A 25487-nucleotide genomic window follows, 5' to 3' on the forward strand; every position below is an offset into this window, starting at 1 on the left:
AGAAAAACCTCGTAATGCAGCTGCGGCCCTTATTAATGGAGTAACGACCTGCTAAAATCAGACAGAATTTGACAGTAGTAGCAGCAGACCGTGGGATTTCTACTGACCACCAGACGAATCTCCAGACGATAAAGGGCGCCTCGACCAGTCAGCGCCCCCAGTAAGTACTCAGGCCTGTCGATGACAATAAAGATCTTGTTGTGTTGATTCGTGAACTAAGGCAGACTGCCACTGAACTTAGGAAACGCTGGTCGCTGTACCAGCACTTATTATCTCAGCTCTTCCAGAAGCTGTTGGAGGACTCTTCCACATTACCAGCGACACCACACAGGTTAGTCATACCTTGGATTAGGCATGTGGCGAATGTCACCTTTGCCACATGGAATGCTACAAGCATCTTCTGTAAGTTGAAGAAATTTGAACTTTTCTTGCACGCAAACAGTGTTGACATACGTATGGTCTGTGAGACTCGCCTGGTAGCTGACTGTTTCCGAGCCCGGGTCTGCGCTCCTGAGAACTTGCAAGCTATCCCGAGAATTGTAACCAGCCGGACGTTCTGGACTTCTACATAGTCAGGAACATCCCAGGAGTCGTCACAACTGAAGCCGTCTATGTGCTCTCTCAGACCGTGTCCCGGCCGTTTTATCTGCCAGTTTAGCACGGCCAAGACGGACTGGGGCGACTATCGTCGCATACTACATCGTACTCTCACAACATATCCGTTACTAGCCGACGCTAATGACGCGGCCGCTACCTACATCACAACGGCCATCACACAAGCCGTCACTCTATCCACGGTGGACGCAGGCCGCCGCCATGAAGAACTCCCACAGAAGATCCTTCTTATACGAGAAAAGAACTCCTTGACTAAATCAGTGACGTCTCACGAAACAATATGACGTTAAGAGGCGGGTCAATCCTCTCCACCAGCACATTAACGCAGCCCTCACCGAATATCGTAATAAACGGTGGATAGGCAAGTTGGCATCGATCCCATCGACTACTGGCCCGTGGGACGCAGTCCGAAATTTCACGAAAAGGCATTCCAAGATATCTCCATTAATGACTCCCGACTGGCACCCCTATAGACTGTACGACAAAGCTAATGCTATCGTCGATGTGTTTGAGAGCACATTCGCACTTGTGAAGGACCTCATAAATCAGGCCAACATCGGGGTGGTTGAAGACAGACTTCAGGTCCACCTCGCGGCAGACCCTGAAGGGGCAGAAGTTCAAGACAAAGAAGCTATAAATGAAGCAGTAGTCCGGTGGGCACTCCAATGTCTTCCCCACCAGAAGGCGCCTGGACTCCACCTCAACACTGCTCCAATGCTCTGGGAACTACCACCGACAGCAAACGTGCAAATCACCCGCTTGTTGGATGCTATACTGACCCAGAAAAAGTATCCTGAGATTTGGAAGTAAGCAGTCGTCACTGCGGTGCCCAATTCGGAAACGAATCGTGCAGAACCAACCAGCTATCGACCTGTCAGCCTTCCCTCAACTCTCAGTAGGGCACCTGAGAGAGTTCTGCTGCCCTGACTGACTGCACGCCTCACTACTGAAGAAGTAGTGCAGATGAAAAAATTGGGTTTCGTGAAGGCCATTCCACCCCTCTCCAACTCTTACAGGTGGTCGAGCACGTCATCCGGCCTTACAACAATAGGGAGATAGGCGGCATGATTCTCCTCGATGTGTCACGAGCTTTTGACAGCCTTTGGCACTGAGGACTAATTTACAATTTTTCACATATGGCTTATCGAGATACTTGGTACACTTACTTGCTAGTTATCTGGACGGTAGGACCTATGTCGTGCGAGTTAAAGATGCCACCTCTGCGAGTCACCGTGTTCTTGCTGGAGTCCCGCAGGACTCGGTGTTGGGCCCTCTCTTGTAAAGCGTTTACACTGCGGACTTACCTGTCTCACCCCGAGTTGAAAAATATATCTACACTGACGGCACTGCCCTGATCTGTCACCACCGACGTCCGGTGGCGGTTCATCGCCAACTCCAGACTGCCTGCCATGAATGAGTTTCTAACTGGAGAATTCAGTTTAATGCTGCTAAGATCCAGGCACTACTACTTACGAGACGACGGCTTGTGGTAGAGGATAACATCACATTATGTGACACACCCATTCCTTGGGCACTGAAAGCCAAATACATGGGAGTCACTCTTGACTGGTAGTTGACCTGGAAGCATCATGTCTACGGCACCTGGAAGAAGGCGTAGTCTGCGCTCGGAGCTCTTTATCCCCTGCTGAATAAACGTTTAAGAATGGCGGTGCAGTGTGGCCTTCGAATATATAGAGCGTCAATCATGACTATCATAGAAAATGAATGTTCAGTCTTGGGGACAGCTGCCAACACACATATAACAAAATTGCAGCGCCTCCAGAATGTAACACTTCGGAGCATTTTCCGCGCACCACATAATTTCCCAGCCTGTTACCTTCACGAAGCAGTGAAGTAACCAACTGTGCTCGCGCGATTTATGAACACACAGAGAAGCTGTATCAGAAGACACGATCATCACCAAGCGCCCTCATACAGAGTCGTAATGAAGGAGATGACCGCTTCAAGTGGCCCGTGGCCTTATTTGAAAGGCAGTAGGCCCATGTGAGTTTATTATTACTGTTAATATCTCTTTAAGGCGCCCACGAAGAAAACCGATATCCCTGGAAGCACATACTACTCACCATCATAGATCAGATGCGACAGGCAATACCTTCGGGTAATACATTGCACTCAAACTACCAATAAGAGCAATCTGTTCAGAAGATGCTTTATAGAGAGCTATCATTTGTACTCCGGTGATTCATGTGAATGTGTTTCCGACTTGGTTATGAACGCACAACGGGAATTAAGAGACACTGAACGCCTAATGGTAGCAGGACCTAGACACACGGGAGATTCCATTTCGGAAATCGTTAGGGTATTCAATATTCCGAGATCCACAGTGTCAAGAGAGTGCCGAGAATACCAGATTTCAAGCCTTGCCTCTTACCAAGGACAACGCAGTGGCCGATGGCCTTCACTTAACCACCGAGAGTAGCGGCGTTTACGTAGAGTTGTCAGTGCTAACAGAGAAGCAACATTGCCTAAAATACCCGCAGAAATCAATGTGGGACTTACGACGAACGTATCCTATAGGACAGTACGGTGAAATGTAGTGTTAATGGGCTATGGCAGCAGACAGCCGACGCGACGTCCTTTGCTAACAGCAGGACGTCGCCTGCAATGCCTTTCCTGGGCTCTTGACCGTATAGGTTGGACCGTAGATGACTGGAAAACCGTGTCTTCGTCATATGAATCCCACTTTTAGTTGGTAACAGCTGATGGTAGGGTTCGAATGTGGTGCAGACCACACTAAGCCACGGCCCCAAGATGTCAACAAGGCACTGTGGACGCTGGTGGTGGCTCCACAATGGCGTTGTCTGTGTTTTCATAGGATGCACTGGTTACTCTGGTCCAACTGAAATGGTTATGTTCGGCTACTTGGAGACCATCTGCAGCCATTCAGAGATGGAATTTTTATGGATGACAATGCGCCATGTCAGCGGCCCACAATTGTTCGGCACTGGTTTGAAAAGCATTCTGGACAATCGAACGAATGATTTGGCCTCCCAGACACGAATGGCACCTAACATTTATGGGACATAATCGAGAGGTTAGTTGGTGCACAAAATCCTGCACCAGCAACATTTCGCAGTTACGGTCGGCTATAGAGGTAGCAATGCTGTATAATTCTGGAGAGGACTGGGAAAGACTTGTTGATTCCAGGCCAGGCACTACACCGGGCGCTACAGTCTGGAACCGCGAGACTGCTACGGTCGCAGGTTCGAATCCTGCTTCGGGCATGGATGTGTGTGATGTCCTTAGGTTAGTTAGGTTTAAATAGTTCTACGTTCTAGGGGACTGATGACCTCAGATGTTAAGTCCCATAGTGCTCAGAACCGTTGGAACTACACCGGGCAAAAGGAAGTCCACACGATATTGGGTGGTATCCCACTACTTTTGTCACCTCAGTTATATAGTAACTAGCAAAGCTATAAGAAAGGCTGTGATGCTGGCTCATGTACCTCTGGTAGTTCGACATGATTTGCTTGTACATATTTCGTTTTGCTGCTGGACAAAAAGTTGTTTGGAGAATCCCTTACAGATACAAATGGTTCAAATGGCTCTGAGCACTATGGGACTTAATATCTGAGGTCATCAGTCCCCTAGAACTTAGAACTAATTAAACGTAACTAATCTAAGGACATCACACACACATCCATGCCCGAGGCAGGTTTCGAACCTGCGACCGTAGCGGTCGCGCGGATGCGCTATCTTCGAATAATATTGTATCTGATACATTTACTTTGTGATTTTTTTTATTATTTACCACGAAAGTTGAGGATAATAGAGACATATCTACAGGAAAATCATCAGCAAGGATGGCACCGCAGAGTGCGTACTCGAGGTCGTGGAGGAAGTTGTAGATGAGGAGCACGTGAGGGGATTTTCCTTTTTTTGCGTCTGGCGCTACTTAGCTGGGAGGACAACGGCGCGCGCGAGTCGCGAAGGATAAGGAGCAGCAAGGAGGAGGAGGAGGAGGAGGAGGAGGCAAGAGCGGGAAGAGCGCTGGAAGCTGGCGGGGCAGCGGCGGCGGCGGCGGCGGGCAGGCCCGCAGTGAAAGTGGTCGGCCTCAGTGTGCACGCGACCCGCGCGCCGTGCTGTTGTGTGCGAGTGCCCGTCTGTGCCACCGACTGCCATGCCGCCGCCGCCGCCGCGCCACCCGCCCGCTGCCCGCTTCTAGTGTAAGTCCGCAGCAGCACCACGGGACACCTGCCACACCAAACGTCTCACTGTCTTCTGCAGTTACGTCACCGTCGCACATATCCACGAGAAAAAAAAAGTCTGACGGACCCTCGTGCAAAGCGTTCCGGTTATCGCTACCCGCGTATAGGCCATTCCGCGACAGTCTGGGCGCCTCACCCCGTGGCGCTGAGCCGGCGTGCGCGGCCTGTTACGTAACTGGCGGCCACCGCTCCGCAGAATTGGGCGAATCTGTGATTGGGGAGAGCGGCGCGCGGGCGCGTTGCGTGCGCCTTCGCTGACAACTCACTGCCCCGACAACCGCCGCTCTGTTTTTCCGGCTTGAATCTAACAGCACAGTCCGCAATTTATTTGGTTCGTTTACTCTTTTGACATCACATATATCTCTCTATTTAGTTCTTTTTTTCCACTTCGCGAAGAGTTATAGTGCTTTCAGTAGCAAAAGATGTTGGCTATTAGGTTTTCTGAGGCTCTATTTTTGCATCTTATCCTACCTCGAGATATCTTCAGCCTCCTGTGTTGCCTGTGTCTTTAGGGTGAATCGACTATATTTCGCCACGAATGACGCCGGAGAAAAAGCTTAATCTCTTCACGTACAGCGAGCCTAATGCAGTCGCTAATGATGCTGATTTACTCTACCGATTCGATTTTGGAGAAAGAAAAGAATTCTCTCCTGTGTACTCGTACGTACATAGAATGCGAGAATTTTCACCAATTCCCCTTCCACGTTATAAATGGATATTAAGAGATGGCGCAATTGACTATGCGAACAAAAAGTGGTTATTTCCGGCGATCTGTAGCTCGCAGAAAACGGGCAGTGGCTGTAACGTTGTTTCCAGGAACGCATCTGCTCGGGGCTGAGCGCTGGCAGCCACTGCTACCTTCGTAAACAGCTCCTTCCATTTCCATTTACGTGCATATATACGCGGTCATCCACAAAGGTTAGCCGTACCATTCCTGCGCCCGTACTAACACATTTCACGTCATTTACGTTATGAACATAATGGGAATTTAGGACCACCTGATATGCAAAGAACTGTTGTTTATATATGCCCAAATATGCTTCAGCGCCTTTATGCCGCCATCATTGCGTATTTGTAATCCATTCCGTGAAATGAAAACATGTTTTATGTACTAATTATTCGAACGAAATTTAGGCCTAAAAGCAGCTTACATATTTTCTGGTTATTACTTCATTTTCTACGTTCCTGAACTCTGTGGAAACCTCTTCACATTACTGCACGGCGGTAGCTTGTTACCTGCCAGTAAACGATGTTACTGTCAGTCTTGTTGGCGAGTTAACAAATCACATTACCTATAAAACGTATCTTTGTTGCGCAAAAATATTTCGCAACTATATTTTGCGATTTTAGCACAGTTGGGGTGCGTAACAAGCTCGTTTTTCCATTTGGAAAATATTTTATGGCATTTTTACGCGTAGCTCCTAAATTTTGCTTTAAGATGCAACAGAAATGTAAGAGTATAGAATTCTGTGCCTCTGAAAAGTTGTGGGTAATTAATAACGCAAATATTGTAAGATTAATACAGTTTTTTCCCTTTGTAACGACAAGCAGATGCACAACGAGCAATGATGGTTCTGTTCACAAACATGCGCTGTTACAAAAATTCCTTAGCTTTCGAAATTATTCAGCAGACGTATTAATGATTCAAGCACAAAAGGTGTTAAATATTTCAGCTAAATCATGCGATCAAACTAGTATGTCTAAACACAAAAACCTGTAGCCTCGTGCTATATGTTATTGCGTTGCCGAAGAATGGTGTGCTGATCTAACCGCGAAGAACGTATTCCTTAATTTCGGCTTACCAATTATTGAGACGTTTCAGTAGCAGTAACTTGTTTTCGACGCTGCTCTATCCAGGGTTGGTCACAAGTGTGAATTTCGCCGGAAATACGTTATATTTTTTTTTACATGTTTGATTATTTTGAGTGTACTTGCCCTTAACGTGGCGTTTGAAGATGTAAACGCGACCAGTGTTACTTAATTGCAGCGTTTCAGAGGCAGTCTGTAAGGCGTATACTTTTTCCCTAGAGACCACATACATTACGTTATTCTACAATGTATAGTTGCCCTCGAAAGAACTTATTTAGAACTTGAGAGTGAAATATTTCAACACAGGACGACGAACGTCAATTTCTTCTCAAATCTTCTTTTCAGAACGCAAGTAGAATATTACTTACAGAAACATGAAGAGAAACTGAAAACTGTAGTTATAGCAGTGAAGATAGGTTGGCAGGACCGTTAGGAAGGAACGGCTGGAGCAGGTTGTGAAACTGCTTTCTTGGCGTCAGCCAGCATTGCCCCTCTCATTTGCATGCAGAGCCACTCCTTCACGGCACACTTTAAAATAACAATTTTGTCATCCGACTCCTTTATCCTCGCGGCCCGCAATCCATACCTGGCCTCACAGACAGATTTATAGATACAGAATGCTTGTTTCTCATGCGAAACCGCTGAATGTAAAGCATCGTTCACACTTATTACAAGAAAATCTTCTATATATCGGAAGAAATTAGAAGTAGTCGATTCTAATACGATTTTCTTGAGACTGACATACCTAAAGAGGACACAAAGAAAAATTTTGACTTGGAAATAATTTGTTGATACACGAGACTGTTAGTCTCCAATATATCGACAATACTATTCTAAGGCAGGTTGTCGGAACCAATGATGTCATTTCTTTATTGCTCTCTTTTGCTCTAAAAATTATACGAGATAGAGAGGTTATCTTTTTAGTTCTAGAAAGACTTTTCCGATATCAAAGAAGCACGTAATAACATATGATAAACGTTGCTACTTCTCTTGCATCTTTTCAAACGTGTTTCAGTAGCGTTAAGAGAAAGAGAGTCTAACACCAAAAGCATTCACTTACACAGCAAACAAAGTTCGCACTTTACTTATTAATATTCAATGCCGATTGGTATAAAAGCGCAATTACAACTAAGTTTACACCCATGTTAGAGCACTTTTTACCATCTTCCTTCTGTTCAAAAATGGTTCAAATGGCTCTGAGCACTATGGGGCTCAACTGCTGAGGTCATTAGTCCCCTAGAACTTAGAACTAGTTAAACCTAACTAACCTAAGGACATCACAAACATCCATGCCCGAGGCAGGAGTCGAACCTGCGACCGTAGCTGTCTTGCGGTTCCAGACTGCAGCGCCTTTAACCGCACGACCTCTTCCTTCTGTATGTACATCATTGCGATTGCCAGAGACTCAGCCGTACAGAGCAATATGTGGGGATTACTCAAATGATCAGTTTGCAGCATTGCACCAGGCTTATGGAAACTAAGTTTTTTTCATTTATTTTACTTTCACAAGAATGCTTCAAATTAAATTATGCAAACTTTACAGTTTAGTGACTGAGAATTATAACGATCTGTTTCGTTCATTTATCAATTTATAATTACGCTGCTGATAGCCTCTTGCTCCAGTCTTCGACTGTAACTGCACCTCAAATACTCAGTGACATGTATTCTACTACTTCGTGCTTGTTAAAACAAAACACAACAGTATGGAATCCCATAGATATTCTTTCTCAGATCGTGCAGCTAAAATCGGAAAGTCTGAAAAGGCCGACAAAAAAAAAGAGGAGGAGAAGAAGAAGAAGAAGAAGAAGAAGAAGAAGAAAGCACTGTTAAGTGTGATGTGGATCGGGAAGACATGTGTACGTCTAATGACAATTACCTACGTAATTGAGGATTCTCTCACCTATCCTGTCATATCGGTAATGACTACTGCTACTGTTTGTACTGCACTGAACCATGAACCAACTAATAAGCAATTATGACCTAAGAACAAATGATAACACATAGGATCGTTTCGTTTCATTATTCAGCTTTTCAGGCTTTTCAGCAGTGACAGAGTGCGTCGTACGGTCATAAACAAGACAGAACTGTGCCTAAAGAGGCATTAGGCGCTGAAAATCGTTAAAAAACACCTTGCTAATTATGAACGGAAATATTCAGTTAATCAAGTGTCGTAATAATTATTCATTCAAAAATAAAGCAAGAATTGACTCAAATGTTGAATTATATATCGCAGGGCTTTATTAGGCATAATCTGATTGAAGGACCCTTTTGCGAATTTAGAAGTAACTTTACTGCTGCTTATGGGGGAGGACAGTTATCATTTAACGTGGAAACCAGACCATAGAGCTAGCTGATGCTTTTAACATAAAAGAGTCCACGTCTATGTTGTTATCACCTACATGTTGTCTCAGAATGTTTATTACAAGAGCCAGCCGATGTGGCCGAGCGGTTCTAGGCGCTTCATTCTGGAACCACGCGACCACTACGGTCGCAGATTCGAATCCTGCCTCGGGCATGGATGTGTGTGATGTCCTTAGGTTAGTTAGGTTTAAGTAGTTCTAAGTTCTAGGGGACTCATGACCACAGATGTTAAGTCCCATAGTGCTCAGAGCCATTTGAACCATTTTTTTACAAGAAAATAAATACAGAAATAAAACAGCATGCCCAATCTCTTTTTCACAGTATGGGGCAGAAACGAATTATTTTCTAATCAAACATGTGTAAGCTGGTGACACAGCGGTGCAGACAACTTAAGATCGATTGGTTCGTGACTATGCTCCCAGCAACTTATTTTGAGAACAAGTGAAATGCACATGTCTCTCACGTCGCTGAACAATGTTAAAAATGATTTGTTCCTACTTAAATTCATATCTTGACACGTATAGTTTGTGCGAATACAGACCTAAACTACTTAAAACAAGGAAACAATGTGGAATCGTTATTTGTTTGTCACGTTATTTTGCGTGAAAACAAGAAGGAAGGTTAGATTTTAAGGTCCAGCTGACGCCCAGTTTATTAGAGGCGTGGCACTAGTTAAGTTAGACAGAAATGGAGGAAGAAATAAGTCGTGGATTTCTTGAAAGAACAATCTTTTCATTCGTTTGAAGCTATTTTGCGAAACCGGGGAGAGCTTAAATATGAGAGAACAGAAATCTGAAACCTAGTTAGTCTGCCGAGGAGCCTAGTATATTAATCACTTAACTATATCGTTTACATTATTTGGCGACTATGAGATTTGCATTTTAGGCGGTGAAGGATGTCATGAAGCACTAGATGTGTGGATTGTTGTGGAAAAACTCCTAATTCGATGATCATTTTAGTTAATATATATCACACCAATAATATATTATCAAACCATCTCTTGTACTTCTAAATTTGAGGCAAAATACGATTTATTTTTACGAGTGTGTAAGTAAAATAAGTGTGAGTAAAATAAGGAGCTTACAAGAAGGACGGAAAGAATCATGTTAAGTAGCTGTTAGCAGCAAGATTTCTTTATGGCTTTATTAAAGTAACATATCTGCTTTGACTATCACATGTATTCCTTAAAAAAAAAAAAAAAAAAAAAAAAAAAAAGAAACAGGCTTAATCAGATGTATCATAAACAGTGCCAGATCAGTTAGAATGGGGAAAAAACTTCACACGATGCGTTATTTAGTGTTCCTCCCATTTTATCGTAGAAAGTTGGTCTATGTGTATTTGAAACATCCATCGATTTCGTTAGGAGCTAATTACTTAGTAGTGTTTCTTGAATCAGAATGTTACATCGTCTGCAACATACTTGACCTTTTCACAGCTACTTCCACGTAGTCTCCATTTAGACGTCGAACGGATTATGTCATGCGAGCTTTAAACACACTAAGCTCTCCTGATCGTGATTTATTGTGTATCATTATTCAAAGACTGTGCTCAACGTACTTTATGACCAAATGGACCATGAAATTTAAAGCTAAACGTGTCCTGTGTTCAGGGAGCTTCGAGTCGAGTGTTCCATGTTCAGTGTTCCATTTATTTATTTCTTTTTTTTTTGCATCACGTTTTTTGTCGAGTTGTTCAGTTAAGATCGTATCTGGGACAAGTTTGTGTTGGCGCGTTTTTGGGCGGCACGTATGTGTCTGAGGGAAGAGGGCCACATTGTTACCATTTGACTCGTTCGCTCGGACTTTCCCACTTACGCCTCTTCCGGCGGAGCTAACGCCATCTTTAAGCACCAGGGCCCGCACAATAACGCTCTCATCCTTCACTGACCTTCAGGCAATTTATTTCAAATGATGGCACAGTGCCTCAGTCACTAGCTCGTTTTCCTGGAGGTGGCGCTGAACAAAGTGACGCAGTGGTAAGACCACTTAGATTTATGTCATGCGTTACTCCTCAAACAGCGTAAAGCAAATCCTGGATGGTTGCCCTGTAAAATACACGCCGATTACATTAACTGTCCTTCGTCTTCTCTCTGTATTGACGTCGACGGGACGTTCTTTCTTCCTTGCGGATGCACACATGATATTTAACCGTTCGTATCTACTGTTGTATTTTGAACATCTTATGGGCTTATTTCGTACACCAGTATCCGAAACGACATGTCGTTCCCTGATTTTGGTGAGAGTTAAGAATTTATGCGCCTACTTTTGAGACGTACTAAACGGATTTATCGCTAGCCACAGGACTAGCACTCATCTGACGGTGGAAACGAAAGTGCGGTCACATCAAAAGGGTAATGGGTAGGAGGACATAATGAATATTTAGTTCTTTTTCTCATTTCATATCTAATCAATGATGTAGAGCTTTAGTGGGAGTCTTCTTTGTAGGTGTGTTTACCTCCTGAAACTCCTCATAGGGCAACAACAGGGACTGGGTTTTTGTCACGATTGCAATCACGATTTAAATTAACACACAGGATGATCGTTGTCTAAAACTACTACTCATAAGCAGTTTAAAGTGGCATCGTTCTGAAAATACGCTCGGACACCTATATTTGTCTACCATTTGAATATGCGTACCATATCTGCAGGGTAAGCTCGTATTAATAAGTAAAACTAATGTGAAGGCATTCTCAGGCGGGATGCGAGCATCTACGATCACAAACAACAGCATCCAGCGTATCACATTCTCAGTCAGAGATTGAACTGTACGATGCAAGATTTCTTTCTTGGCTGTACCAAGTAGACGCCGTGTTGAATTATATTTTTCTGAAGTTAAAGTGCTTTTTTTATTTTTAATTATAACTTCCGTACTGTGAAAATATACGGTGTCAAGCCGCCGACACATTAAAGGCCTACAAGAAAATGCGTCGTCCTTTGTGCTATTTGCTATAATAAAATCTTATGCAATGGCGGTCGGAGGTTAAATGTGATACAATACAACGTACTCGAAAGGTATGGATGAAAATGTAAAGTTCGGGCGACGTTTGTTTCATCCAGTCGTTGCATGTATCTCCACTGATAATGATGACGTGAGACCTTCGCCTGAGAAACTTGGAACGTGTGTAGGTAATCAAGTGACAGCTTCAAACTTCGAACATTTTAATATTGCAATCCAGAAAATTGCATTTGATTGACCTTTGTCATCGAAATACAGAAAAACAAATGGCTCTAAGCACTATGGGACTTAACATCTGAGGTCATCATTCCCCTAGACTTAGAACTACTTAAACCTAACTAACCTAAGGACATCACACACATCCATGCGCGAGGCAGGATTCGAACCCGCGACCGTAGTAGCAGCGCGGTTCCGGACTGAAGCGCCAAGAACCGCTCGGCCACAGCGGCCGGCACAGAAAAACACTATTTTCGATTAACGACTGGGTTGATAATTTTAACTTGTCACAGATGTTCTAAACTTTATTTGCTTGCTAAAATCTGTTGTCACGCATTTTTTTTTTCCAGGGAGAAGTTTTCAAAATTTTAAGCGTTTTGAAATACATCGACATCTCCATAATCTTCTTCGGCGGTTTTCTCTGCCCGTCTCCGACAATCGCTAATAAAATTAACGCAGCTGTATCACGCATTTATAGCTTCTGGAGCAAAATCTTTGTGGTGGGCACCCAGGTGTAGTCCACAATTGCCGCTGCGGTGTCTCATCACACTGAAGACGACGCACCAGGCGACCGCTTCTCATCGTTCACGATGTTAGAAACCACGTTCCGTTCACGTTCTCTTTCGCCTGTCGCGCAAGCACTGTTAAAGTCTGCAACTACCGGGGTTATTCCGAACTAAGTGTAATGAACTGCTCGCCAGCATGTATCCTGTATAGTCCGTGGCCTCCCTATGATTCAAATGGTATTCTTACTTGTATATATGGTTGCATTCAGCTCTTCCTTTATCTTGCCGTTGCTGCTGGCAGAAGCTAGTAGATCACCATGTACCCCGGAACGCACAGTTTCTGACGGAAAAGTTAACGAAAGGCTTTCGGAGCCTTCCCCACTGAATGTCGTCACACGTCTATGCAACCGAAAGAGACTGTACCATAGTTCAGCAAGGATCTTCTCTGGTGCCCAGCCAACACCTCGATGACGATGAAGGCACACATTCGATCTAAGATTCACCTCAGTATCAGCCCCGAAATTCTTCACATTATCACTTAAAGCTATTAATTAGGCACCCTCTACCACCACGGTTAATCTGAGGACACTGCTGAAAAATAAAAGCAGCAGTGTCATCGAGGAATCATAAAAAGCATGAAATGTACACCACTCACGATCAGTGGCGATATAAATAATAATTAGCAATAAACTACAGTATCACAGAAAACTGCTTCTCTTTGTCACCGTGAAGACATTCCATAACACTTTCGCTCTAATCGCCCGGATTCAGAGAGGCATTTGACGTGTTTCTTGGTATTTCCCCTCACGATGGTTAGACTACAATTCGCTGTTTTCTGATTTGGGTTTAACACAATACTTTTAGACCAGTTGCTAAGTGATATTTTCCCACACGCTTCTGTTTAGGAGCGAGGTTCACATCTCCCTTCAGCTATCCTGATTTAAGTTTTACACGATTTAAAACACGTAAGGTGAATGCCAGTAAGCCTCCTTCACGAGGTCCACGGTTGATATCCTTCGTTATTCTACTGCTCGGTTTCCAAAGAAAGAGTTGCGAATAAAGAGTACGGCTTTATGTTGTGCACCTCCTCGGGCACACTGAATGCTGTTCAGACAACTGACAGTTCGTAATGGTCCTGACAGGCGATGTTAATTATAGACGCGCCACATAATCGTGTCAGCCATACCATCGGGCACGATGTTACCAAGTTAAATTAGAAACCCATATGTAGTCGTCATTGTAACTAAATTAAGCTGCACTTGTTAGAATTTATGTGTCACCTGCCAGCGTGTCACTGGCTGCATTAATGCTTATATCGTAGCTTGTTAAACAGTTGAGCATCCTCTTGAAGTAAATACCGGATGCACAACTGCTATGATGCCAGCGACGCCATAGGTGCGTCCACCAGTAGTACTGTGATGAACTGCACATATTCTTATTCCAGCTGATCCTTTAGGGCAGATGTAAACCCCAGAGTCCCATTTTCTACTCAAACGCTAAATTCCTAAAATGCAGCGTCCTACCATACAATTTCCTTCTAACAGAGGAGACGGCGTTATCCGTTTGCCAGACGTTTCTTTGACTGGACACATGTAGCCGGCGCCTATGCCGGTAGCCTCTTAGTACAAAGGGACTACGCACTTACATACAAGAAATTTGACTGAGAAATACAGCCAATACCTCTTTGGTCACATGTAAAAACCATTTTTCCTGCTTGTAATGACGTAAGGATTATATGGATATATGGCCATTTGTGAATGATGGTTTAAACTCCCCAGGTAAATCACAACAGTTAATTTCTGGCATCCATTTCAACCTTTACGAATGACTCCTCGAAGGAAATTACAGTGAAATGCGTACCGCTAGCTGCATACAGGCGTTGATGTAAGTCAACGGGGACAGTTGAAAATGTGTGCGCCGACCGGGACTCGAACCCGGGATCTCCTGCTTACATGACAGACGCTCTATCCATCTGAGCCACCGAGGACACAGAGGAAAGTGCGACTGCAGCGACTTAACTCTGGCACGCCTCCCGTGAGACCCACATTCCCAACTCCTCGAAGGTATTGAGAACACTTTTTTAGTGAAGCAGTTCTGATCGTCCAACACAGCTACTATAAACTCCTCAACCATTACAAAAGAGGGGTAGACCAGTGACAAACACTTTGCTCTCGGAAGCAATGGAGGAAGATTACAGTTTAATGTCCAGTCGACATCGAGGTCATTAGAGACGGAGCATAAGCCCATAATGTTCTAAGGATGGGGAAGGTAGTCCTCCGTGCCTTTCTAAACGAACCATCCCGGAATTTGCCTGGGTTGATTTAGGGGGATAACGGGAAACCTAAATCTGGATTGCCGGCCGCGGGTTTGAATCATCGTCCTCCCGGATGCGAGGCCAGGATACTAACCACTGCGGCACCTCGCTCGGTTTTTCTTTCGGCGTCCTCTGCGAAGTCGAGATTTAGTCAGTTCCTTAATATTTTGAAGCTCGAAGTATCTCATGTAGGGGTAATTAATGAACACTCCTAATTTTTTTCACATTATAGTAATAGTCGGAAAACAGTAGCAACATGCTTGATCGATAGTACACTGTTCAAACAAATGATATTTCAGGCCATACTAGACGACTCTTCAACTTCGACACATGTAACTGAATATTACTTCTGATCTAGCGGTTGCATATTTACTTTTAAAACTATTTCTTTTTAATTTTTTCACTCCGCTAAAATCCACTTCCGATCTCGCATCACCAAATTCCCGGTCTTCTCAGCGGCTCTTAGCGTCACTCCGAGTTCAACTACTGCCGAGGGAAGTGGTGCAATGGTTAACACACTAGACTCGTATTTCACAGGTGCAGAGCTCAAATCCCCGTGCGGCTATCCGGTTTTATGCTGGGAGGGTTCCTTTGTAAGCGAGAAGCGAGAGGTTGGTCGCAAATACCTTATAGGCAGCTGGCACGATCTGCCGTCTGATCTTATTAGCGCGATAGGAGACCATTTACTCTATCTGTTCCAGATCCGATCTTTGCATCTAATGACATCCCGCAACTCCCGAAAGATTTACTCCGACGCTAACTTCGTATTCTACCACAAAATCGATATATGTAAAACACGCGTTTCATAAGATTCCAAACCGCATCGTCACGGAACGGCATCCAGCGGACACGGAAGACTGTCTGACATCGACATTTATGGTTTTGAAGCGTGAGCAAATCCGGGCACTGCAAGAATGTGTACGTAGCCCCGTTGTTTTCCTGTCTGCAAACAGAATGATTTCTATCTGCTATATGTTCAACGTTGTTTCCTAAATCGTATATGTAAATCAACGATTGATATTTCAGCACTGAAACTAGACAGATGGCTTCTGCCTTACAGAGTCCGTATTTTGTGATTATTTATAATTCGGTGAAATCTTGCGCTCTTTGAAACACCTTAGTTTTATAATTACGTGCAGACGTCGAGTCAATCGCAGTGTATTGTATAAATGTTACCGAATGGATATTGGTGAGTAAAAAATGTAAATCAAGCTATAATTTAAACTGTCTTGTATTGATACATTCTTCAAAAGAACAGGTGAATTACAGCTTGGGAATCGAACCGTTTATCATGCAGAGATCTGTGAACAGTCGTCTGAAAAGAACATCCAGGGCAGACGTCGTTCAGAAACCTCTGCCCCACAAAGGCTGCTACTCTTATACTTAAAAGACTCACAATGTACGCGCTCCACTGCGACACTCACTTTAGTGAATACTAACCCTTATGCAGAGATGGCAGTAGACCTTTTGTGTTGGCCATCATGCCGGTGTGGGCGTGGAGGGGCTCCACCTCTTTTTAAAAAAAAAAACGCGCTCCACTTAACACGTTAGTGTTAAAAGCTGTCTAATGCACGGATAGTGTGAAATCACTCACCTCATCAGGGACACTATACAATTTACTCAATTCCTATAGTTGTCTAATCCATAAATACAGTGCTGGAATATAATCCTTTGCTAAAATAACTTCTTCTGACATTGCTGCTTCAGTTAGGCGTAACGTCTCGCAATGTTGTTTGTTATTCAGTGATCTTGACTGTTTGCCATGATCGCCAGTGGAGAAGATGCAGCTAGCTGCTGCGCAGAAAGGCCTCGTCTCCTACGAATGTGATGGATGACGGTTTCGGACACAATTTCCTATCTGCAGTTTATTTTTCTTCTGTATACCGAAAAACATCGGAGATTTTGGAGGTTTGCAGGAGAAAAGTAAACTGCAGATGGAAACCCGTGTCCGAAACGGCCATCCACAGAGGCAACAGAGCATCGCATTCATAAGAGACTGGTGATTGTACCAATCGTTCCAAATCACTAACAAACAACATTTCGAAGCACCACCCCTCGAACTTTGTCACAACATTTCTGAGACACTCTGCATGGGATAAAATCTATTCCTCAGTGCTTAGAATGCTTCAGGGTTCTCGTATGTCAATCTAATTTTGTATGTTATGTGAGTTTCAATTTGTAACATAGTTACTGAAGAAGGAAACTGAAAAATATCTGCTGTTTTCAATATTTATCATCTTAAGGAGACTTATTCTCAATTGTAACAACAATTAAAACATATCTGAGAAACATATTTCAAAGTGAAAGTCGATATCTAATTACTTACACTATACATATTACACCCGTTAGTTAATGTCCATTCTCCATTACACGTCCAGCAGAGTGCGAGCACAGTGAAAGGACTACTGAACATACAGAGTTGTGTGTTGTAAAAGTTTTGAAGGTGACTTCGGAGCCTTCCATACTTCCAATAGTCTAACAGACATGAATTTTGTAGTTTATGAAGTACACGTCGACACACACCAAGGGTGCCCATCTTGAAATCTTTGCGCCGCTTTCTACAGTGTATTTATGGTCGTGTTTTTTTGTTTATTTCGTTTGCAGTTGAGCAGGAACAACAATCAGTGTGTGACATAAATTTTGGCACGTTGACTCAAACTATCTTTCTGATGTAAATATCATTTGTTTACTCCTTATAGGTGAATATGTGTAATTGTTATGTCGTGAAAAGTGATGTTAGCTTAATTTTCCAGTACGGTAAGCGGCGTAGGCCACAAAAGTTTTATTCTACATCATGTGTCGAGTATGATACTCATGTTACGGCTATAGCATTCGTTGTTCGAAGAGCCACAAAGAGAAATTAGTAAACGTTTTTAGAGTTGACAATTAGTTTCAAAAAGGCCTGTTACTGCTATGGACCTCGAAGACTTGTGACCCTCCCAAGGGCGTGTGTCGTCTTAATAAGTGTGGGGCCGTAGGAATCATAGAAATTGCTGGGAACTGACAAGAACCGTGAAAAGAACATATCACGACAGAGCTTTATGAAACTACAGATAACCTAAATGAAAATAATGGGACTGCTACTCTAGCTACAATTCCTCTGATTGCTTTGTGAAGTCGTGTAAAAGCTGTTTTCAATTGTCATGGACACAATCTTTTTGGACCAAAGATTTTTACAACGCGTGCTGTATAACTGGAATTGACAACAGTGGTCAAAACAGTATTTTTATATTTATCTTTCTTCCAAAATATCTGTATGTAACTGTAAAGTAGTAAACGGAGTGAGCACGTGGTGCGGGTTGCGCTCTGGAAGAAGCAAGATTCAAATACCGTCCGGCTGTACAGCTTGAGAACTTCCGCTCTTCCGCCGCTGAAGTGGACGCTTTGGAAACGACGCGTCTTATTTCCTTCACCATATATGTCGAATCAGGGTATGAGTTCTGTCTCTAATGACGTCCTATTCGATGAAGGTTATACCCCATTCTTCCTTCTTACCTAATAAGACGGTGATTAGAAAGAGTCTTCCTACAATGTACAATGACAACTACAGTATTGAAATAACGAAAATAATATTTATACAACTTCTTTGCATCGGTTCAATAAAAATGATGGTTATAACGAGTGACTGGAGCCACCTACGGATTTCAGTCTAGAATATATTACACATATTCTCTGTGTACACACTGAGTCGTAATGGTTTGTGGTAGAGATGAATTGTAGCGTCTGTCAAAGAGCGAAACATTGCCTTTTATAAAAAAGGAGAACGCTGTCGAAAAATAACAGACATTTCATATATCGTTATCTGTGGTTTAGTACATCGCTACCATTGATAAAAATGTATAACAAAAAAGACGACCAACATGACGTCCGAAGGCTTCATCTGTAAGGGGTGAAACACATATCACCCGACGTATGGAAAAGAGGACCTATAGTTATTTGTAAGTCCTTTCCGACGATCTCGAAATACATCGAAGGAAATTTGATGTCTTGATAGGAACAGGCAGAAGTCGGTTGATTTCATTTTAAAATAAAAAAGATACTTGCCTCTGGAAAAGAACGATATTCGCAAATGAGACCAAGTCTGTCTCATTTTGCTCTGACGGATCAGATTTTATTTGTAGGTAGTACAAGAATGAATTATAGTCCCGAAATGACAATTCTACTGTACACCATGGAGGCGTCACTGAAAGCGTGAAGAGTGGGAGGCTTGGCTGTCACGAAAGGCGAACTTACGTGTGTGGCTGTGTGGTCGCATTTCTGCTGAATTAAGAGAACTTGTTTTATAATTAGCCTTACCGGAATTTAATATGACGAAGTTTCGGTACTGTTGCCAGAGAAGTATTGTTTTCATACAGTTCTAGGCCCACAGAATTTTAGTATAGGGCATTAGATAAGACACTCACTTCCAAATCACGAAATCACCCATCAGCCATCTTGAGTTAGATTTTCCGTGATGCTTAAATCGCTTTAGCGAGTGCCGAGATGTTGTTTCTGTGACACCGCGGCCAAAATTATGACTGTTCAACATTTATGTTGCGAGTACACTCTCACAGAAGTGGCCAGTCACACCAGCCTTTTTCGCATACGCTCCGTGTCCCCTGTTTGTCCGGCCTCCTAGGCGTCCCATGCACTTCAATAGTATTCAAATATAGGGTATATATGTATTTTTTATGAACTCCCTTTTATAGATAAACTGCATGTGCTTCACCTATGACTGACCGTATGTGATGGTTACACTTCTTACTGGGTGGCCAAAATGAAACTGACCTGGAAAATATTTCATGCAGTTTAAGATAGGCATCCTAACTTACTTTATGCGCTCCAGGTGCAGATAATGTAAAACGGATTGCCTGTCTTAGGGTGCGTGAAATATTTTCTGGGAAAGTTCTATTTTTACCACGATGAATATATGCACATTTTATTACTCCTTAATATCTATATGAGATGACTGGCTGAAGTTGTGTCCCAATAACCAGTACTCCATGTATACAACGCTTTTACGTTTCCTGGAGTGCAAAACTTTTCATTTATTAACCTTAAAATCTAGTTGATTGTCTTTGCATTAAGCTGATGATTTCCTCGTAGATAACTACATCATCTACGGGGAGCCCGGGTTTGAAGCTAATAACGTCCACTAAGTCACTGATGTATAAGGGACGATCAAAAAGTTTCCGTTCGAAGGCCACACTACCCCTTGCCTATATGTCGATGCCTATATATCCGCATCGCAGTCGCGCTGTATTGCATATATGTTGCAGCAACGCCCTCGGACGGAAATTTTTTGATCGCTCCTTATATGAAATGAACAACAACAGTCATTTTACACACCCGGGATACACAAGACTCCAGAATGAGTGTATGACTCTCCATCCAGGATAACGTGCTGCATTCTGTCCAGCACAAAATTTTTGTTACAGTGAAAAACTTCGTTATACACCCCACAGCAACGTATTTTCTTATGAGGCAACCATGTGGTACTGAATCAAAAGCTTTTCGAAAGTCTTGACACAACAAATATAGTGGCGTGTTTAAACGGCATCTGCAAAGAACGAAAAGCTACTGAAGTCTACGTGAGAGCAACATAATTCGAAAACGTCTGGCAGAGATTATGAATGCTATAGCTCTGTAATTAGATATTATGTATATTACGGGCACAATGAATACTTTTGTAGTTTTTATGATGCAGTTGTGTGCTTTTGAAGGATTATTTTGTTCTACTATACACTGTAGCTCTAGACAAGAATTATATTGAAATTTTCTTTCGCATTGTAAGAAGATTATTATAGTTTGAATGCTGTAACATATAAAAATGGGATTTCGGTTAGAAGATCCCACTACATAGGCCTTTAAACAAACTTTCTTATTTCGCTACCGCTTGCGGACCAAAAATTCCATAATTAAAAAATTGCGTATAACCAAGTAGTACCAAACAAATTTTGGCAAAAAAACTGTCTAATTTCATAAACCAGTGCCACTCCAATAAAACTTGGGAACTGTAGTAAGGCAGTAACTAACTGTATGTTTGCTCTAATACCGCAGTGCTTTACGAGGCAATCCCTATGGGAAGTGATATGCCCCTAACTTCCTCTGTGAGAACTGATTTATATAGCCAGTTTGGTACTTTCCCCCAGTCAAAGCATTGTCCGAACTGAAACTAGCGAACCGTGGTAAAAAAAAATTATAGTATCGACCGGTGATAGTCACCGATACCTCGCCGATTCGAATGCTAAAGACACACTGTTTAGATGGTTTTGTAACCACTCTCAGTCTACGAGTTCTAACTACCTGGCATTCAATAACACTAATAAAAAGCTGACTGTGGGTATCTGAGACGCGCTTTGCTAAGAAAACGCATCAACACTATGGCGCAGACAGGCCTTGCCATGCACGTCCGAAGTGGCAGCTGCGCCGCGCCGTTCTGTGCAGGGAAACAAACATTAATAAATGTGCTACAGTAATTGTAGCCGCTCCTATGTGTCTCGCTCTCCGCTAACTGCTACTGCCAGTGACAATTATCTCTACGAACCCACGACAGAGAGATGTAACTGTTCTGAAACAGTGCCGTACTCAAGATAGGCGTCTTTGGTTAAGATACAACTGCGGCTTCATTGTCCGTCCTCTTTAAAACGATGCGGAACAGAAATGAATGAATCGCCCTCTAAGCAGTTAAGTGTATATCGTTATGAAACTTCCGGACAGAAAGAACTGTTCGTCGGATCGGCACTCAAATTCACATCTTTACTTTTCGTGGACGATGAAACCCATCGATGAGTGATCTCGGCACGATTCGTGACTTACTTAAGACCTTCAGTCCGACGATATTTTCCTGGTGTGTTTCACGAGTACTGCTCATGAAGTTCAACGTGAATTGCGACCGAAACGACCGTATATTGAAACAACAGAGAAGAAGCATTCAAAGTACTCATTCCAATAGCGAATATTTCGGGATTGTGGTACCTGGACTTGATCATTCTGTAATTTGGTGTCACGTTCTTCTACTAAGTCTTAAATATCAAATAAACTAAGCCATTCCACTACTGAACTGTAAGTTCTACTATATAATTTTCTGCATTAAATGTATTTGCTACGCCATGAACGCAACTGGGTGAGATAACTTTGTGTTATGATAACATCAAAACGCGAAACTTTCAGAGTCGATTCCAACCATCGTCAAGAGCATGACACACAAAAGCACTACAATAGTGTTAAACTAAAGCCATAGATGCATATAAGTCCTTTACAACTATGCATAGCTTGGTAAGAGGAGTGTGGCTAGGATTCTACGCTTCCTGATATCATATATTCTTTTTCATGTCTTCAGTAGTGCTGTCTCCTCAACTTGAATGTGGTCTTGTCCCTTTTTGTCACTTCGCTGTTTTTGTTAGGCTACGTAGCTCAATCCATTTACATACGCAACGAGAGTATAACTTATAGGACAAATTAAAACAGATATGCGCATCAGTCACTGTGACTAACACAGATACCTTTTTAATACGTCTTATAATTTACACAGAAGCAGGTTCCATCAAACAGTCTTACATGTTCGAAATAAGAGTACATGCTGTATAAGACGAAGTCAGATGGGAACGAGACAGATGGAAAAAAGTATATAAACTGTAGATTATTTCAAAAGTAGTCGCCATAACTGTTAATACATTTATGTCACTGTGAGTGGTCAATGAAGTTATGGAAAAATGTTTGCGGTTGCACTCGGAAACATGATCGCACCCAGGAGTGCACCTCTTAGCCCGAAGCAACTCGACGGCCACGAATGTCATTTTTACAGGGCTCCAAAAATAAGGAAGAGATCAGGAATGTATGCGAGGATGTGTAAGGGCTTCCCAGCGAAGCTTCTCCAGCGTAGTCGAAACAGCCTAGGTAACATGTGGGGCCGCGCGGTTAGAGGCCCCATGTCACGGATTGCGCGGCCCTTCACGCTGGAGATTCGAGTCCTCCCTCGGGCATGGGTGTGTGTGAGTGCGTTGTTCTTAGGATAAGTTAGTTTAATTAGTGTAAGTCTACGACCGATGACCTCAGCAGTTTGGTCCCTTCGGAATTCACACACATTTTAGCATTTTGAACAACATGTGGGCGGGTATTATGCTGCAACAGAATGGCAACGTTTCGGCTACACTGCAGAAGTTTCGGTGGCACGCCCTTACACATCCTCCTTGCAGTCCCGATCTCGCCCCCATGCGATTTCCGTATTTTTGGAGCCCTGAAGAAATACATTCGTGGCCGGCCTGGGCACAATCAAAATTCCGTAGGCGACCACATATATTTTTCCATGAAAGTAGTGACCGTCTTCTCTCACAGAGGGAGAAATGTGTTAACAGTTATGGCGATTACTTTCGAAATAATAAACAGTTTAACTAGCCTTTCTCCTCTCTGTCTCGTTTTCCTTTGACTGCACCTTATAACTGGTTACTTCTAAATCTCAGCTGAAGGCCTATAAGAAATTTCTACTTATGCCTGTATTTCTCCCTTATCTTAACAAGGCCAAGAAAATTAGCTTTTTAAAAAAATATTCAGTGACCGTATATCTCAGAGGAGTTTCATGTCGACAGTCACTTCCTCACTGTAGCCAGTCTTATCCGGTGTTAATTTTGTTTCATAATCTTTAAATATGTATCGATTACCTGACATACTCGTGTGAATTTAGTGAAATGAAATAGCAGTGCCAGGTAAACTACGTCCTCTTCCGAGTAGGTATCACGTGCCTTTGGTGCCTTCGAGTTTTACTAAGTCAAAATAGTTACACGTAAAACGTAAACAACAGTCACGGATTACGCTTAGTCCTGTTCAGACTGGCCGACTGCTGCGTACGAGGCAGGTTGAGGAGAGAGGCGTGATCGTGGGACATTTGATCCCATGATGCCAGTCCCTCCAACGGCCGTTATTGCCAGCTGGTGAATCTTGATACTGGCGGTGCTCCTTGTACCATTAAGCAACCCCGCTGCCTTCAGTCAAGCCCAATTGCAGTCTCGTTGTGTATCCATAAACGGCGCGAAAGCACGAGGTTCCAGTGCTGTGTGACGTACAGTTACTAATAAAGTATAAAAACTGAGTCACTCTCAATCGTGTCTCGATTAAGGATTTTAGTTTTTGAAATGAATTCTGGCGACTTTGACTGCTTTTCATCACGCAAAAACATTGAGAAATTTGCTGCCAGGTCGACACATGTGATGTAAATTTTGCGCCTTTCGTTCCCTTACAATCTGAAAAATGTTACAGTAACATTAGAACCGAAAGCATTAAAACAGAAATCTTCGGGCTGTGTTGCGTAGTTTAATAGTAACGGTAAAGTGGAAAGAGAGAACGACGAGCAGTTTGAAAATTTCACTGTGGGTGCCACTGATACTAACATCAGCTCTCTTGATATTCCTAAACCCACTCCCAACCCAAAGCATTACATTTCCATATAGGCTAACTAAATACATTTCTGAATTATTAATTGTATTACTACGATTTTTAATTTTATACCACTGGAGCATGCAGAATATACATCATGAAGCATTGGTTCCGCACGAATGGTTGTACGTCTTTGTGACCGAACATCTGTGGATGGATTCTAACTTTCTGGCAGATAAAACTGCGTTCCGAACAGGAACTTGGGCCCGGAACATTGGCCTTCGCGGACTATATTCTTACCGACTGAGCTATCCGGAGACGGCTGGTGACACGTCCCACTAGTTCAATTATGCCAGTAGCTTTTTCTTATTTTCGGGAGTGCTATACAAAAAAGACATACAGGAGAACGTCTGAGAGGTTTGGATGATGTAGATACCGCAATAGAATTGGCAGGATTGTATTCCGGCTATATCTTGTATTGTTCAGAGCTTCCGCAATAAACACCGGAGATGGATACGGCCGTTTTAGTCCATAGTCCTTCACGTCATGAAGTCCGGAGTTAATGTGTGTGAATTCCTAAGGAATCAAACTGCTGCGATAGTCGGTCCCTAGACTTACACCCTACTTAAACTAACTTATGCTAAGAACAACACACACACCCATGCCTGAGGGAGGACTTGTGGTGTCACCGCCAGACACCACACTTGCTAGGTGGTAGCCTTTAAATCGGCCGCGGTCCGTTAGTATACGTCGGACCCGCGTGTCGCCACTATCAGTGATTACAGACCGAGCGCCGACACACGGCAGGTCTAGAGAGACTTCCTAGCACTCGCCCAGTTGTACAGCCGACTTTGCTAGCGATGGTTCACTGACGAAATACGCTCTCATTTGCCGAGACGATAGTTAGCGTAGCCTTCAGCTACGTCATTTGCTACGACTTAGCAAGGCGCCATTACCAGTTACTATTGATGCTGCAAAACATGTACCGTCAAGAGCGATGTTCACCATTTACGGATTAAAGTATTCCAACAGCTACGTCCTTTTTTTGCTAAAGTCTAACTTCCTTGTCCTGTTCCAGACCTCAAGCCAGCCTGCGTGAGCTAAAACGCGTGCTTTTCGGCTTCCTCTCAT

The 25487-nt window shown here is 43.1% G+C and overlaps 1 protein-coding gene across 2 annotated transcripts in view; it reads left to right on the forward strand.

Moving 5' to 3' along the window:
- LOC126471458 (uncharacterized) overlaps nt 1-25487 on the forward strand; it is a 1143134-nt gene that overhangs the window by 224106 nt on the left and 893541 nt on the right. Inside the window, exon 1 of one of the 2 annotated variants that reach the window (XM_050099650.1) lies at nt 4677-4802. The exons of the other annotated variant lie outside the window; for it this stretch is intronic. The gene's annotated coding sequence lies outside the window, so the exon portion shown is untranslated. Of the gene's footprint in view, nt 1-4676; nt 4803-25487 lie in introns of those variants that run through there. 2 annotated transcript variants of the gene reach the window in all.

This window comes from Schistocerca serialis, chromosome 3, assembly GCF_023864345.2.
Source record: "Schistocerca serialis cubense isolate TAMUIC-IGC-003099 chromosome 3, iqSchSeri2.2, whole genome shotgun sequence".
In the NCBI taxonomy this organism is placed as follows: Eukaryota; Metazoa; Arthropoda; class Insecta; order Orthoptera; family Acrididae; genus Schistocerca; species Schistocerca serialis.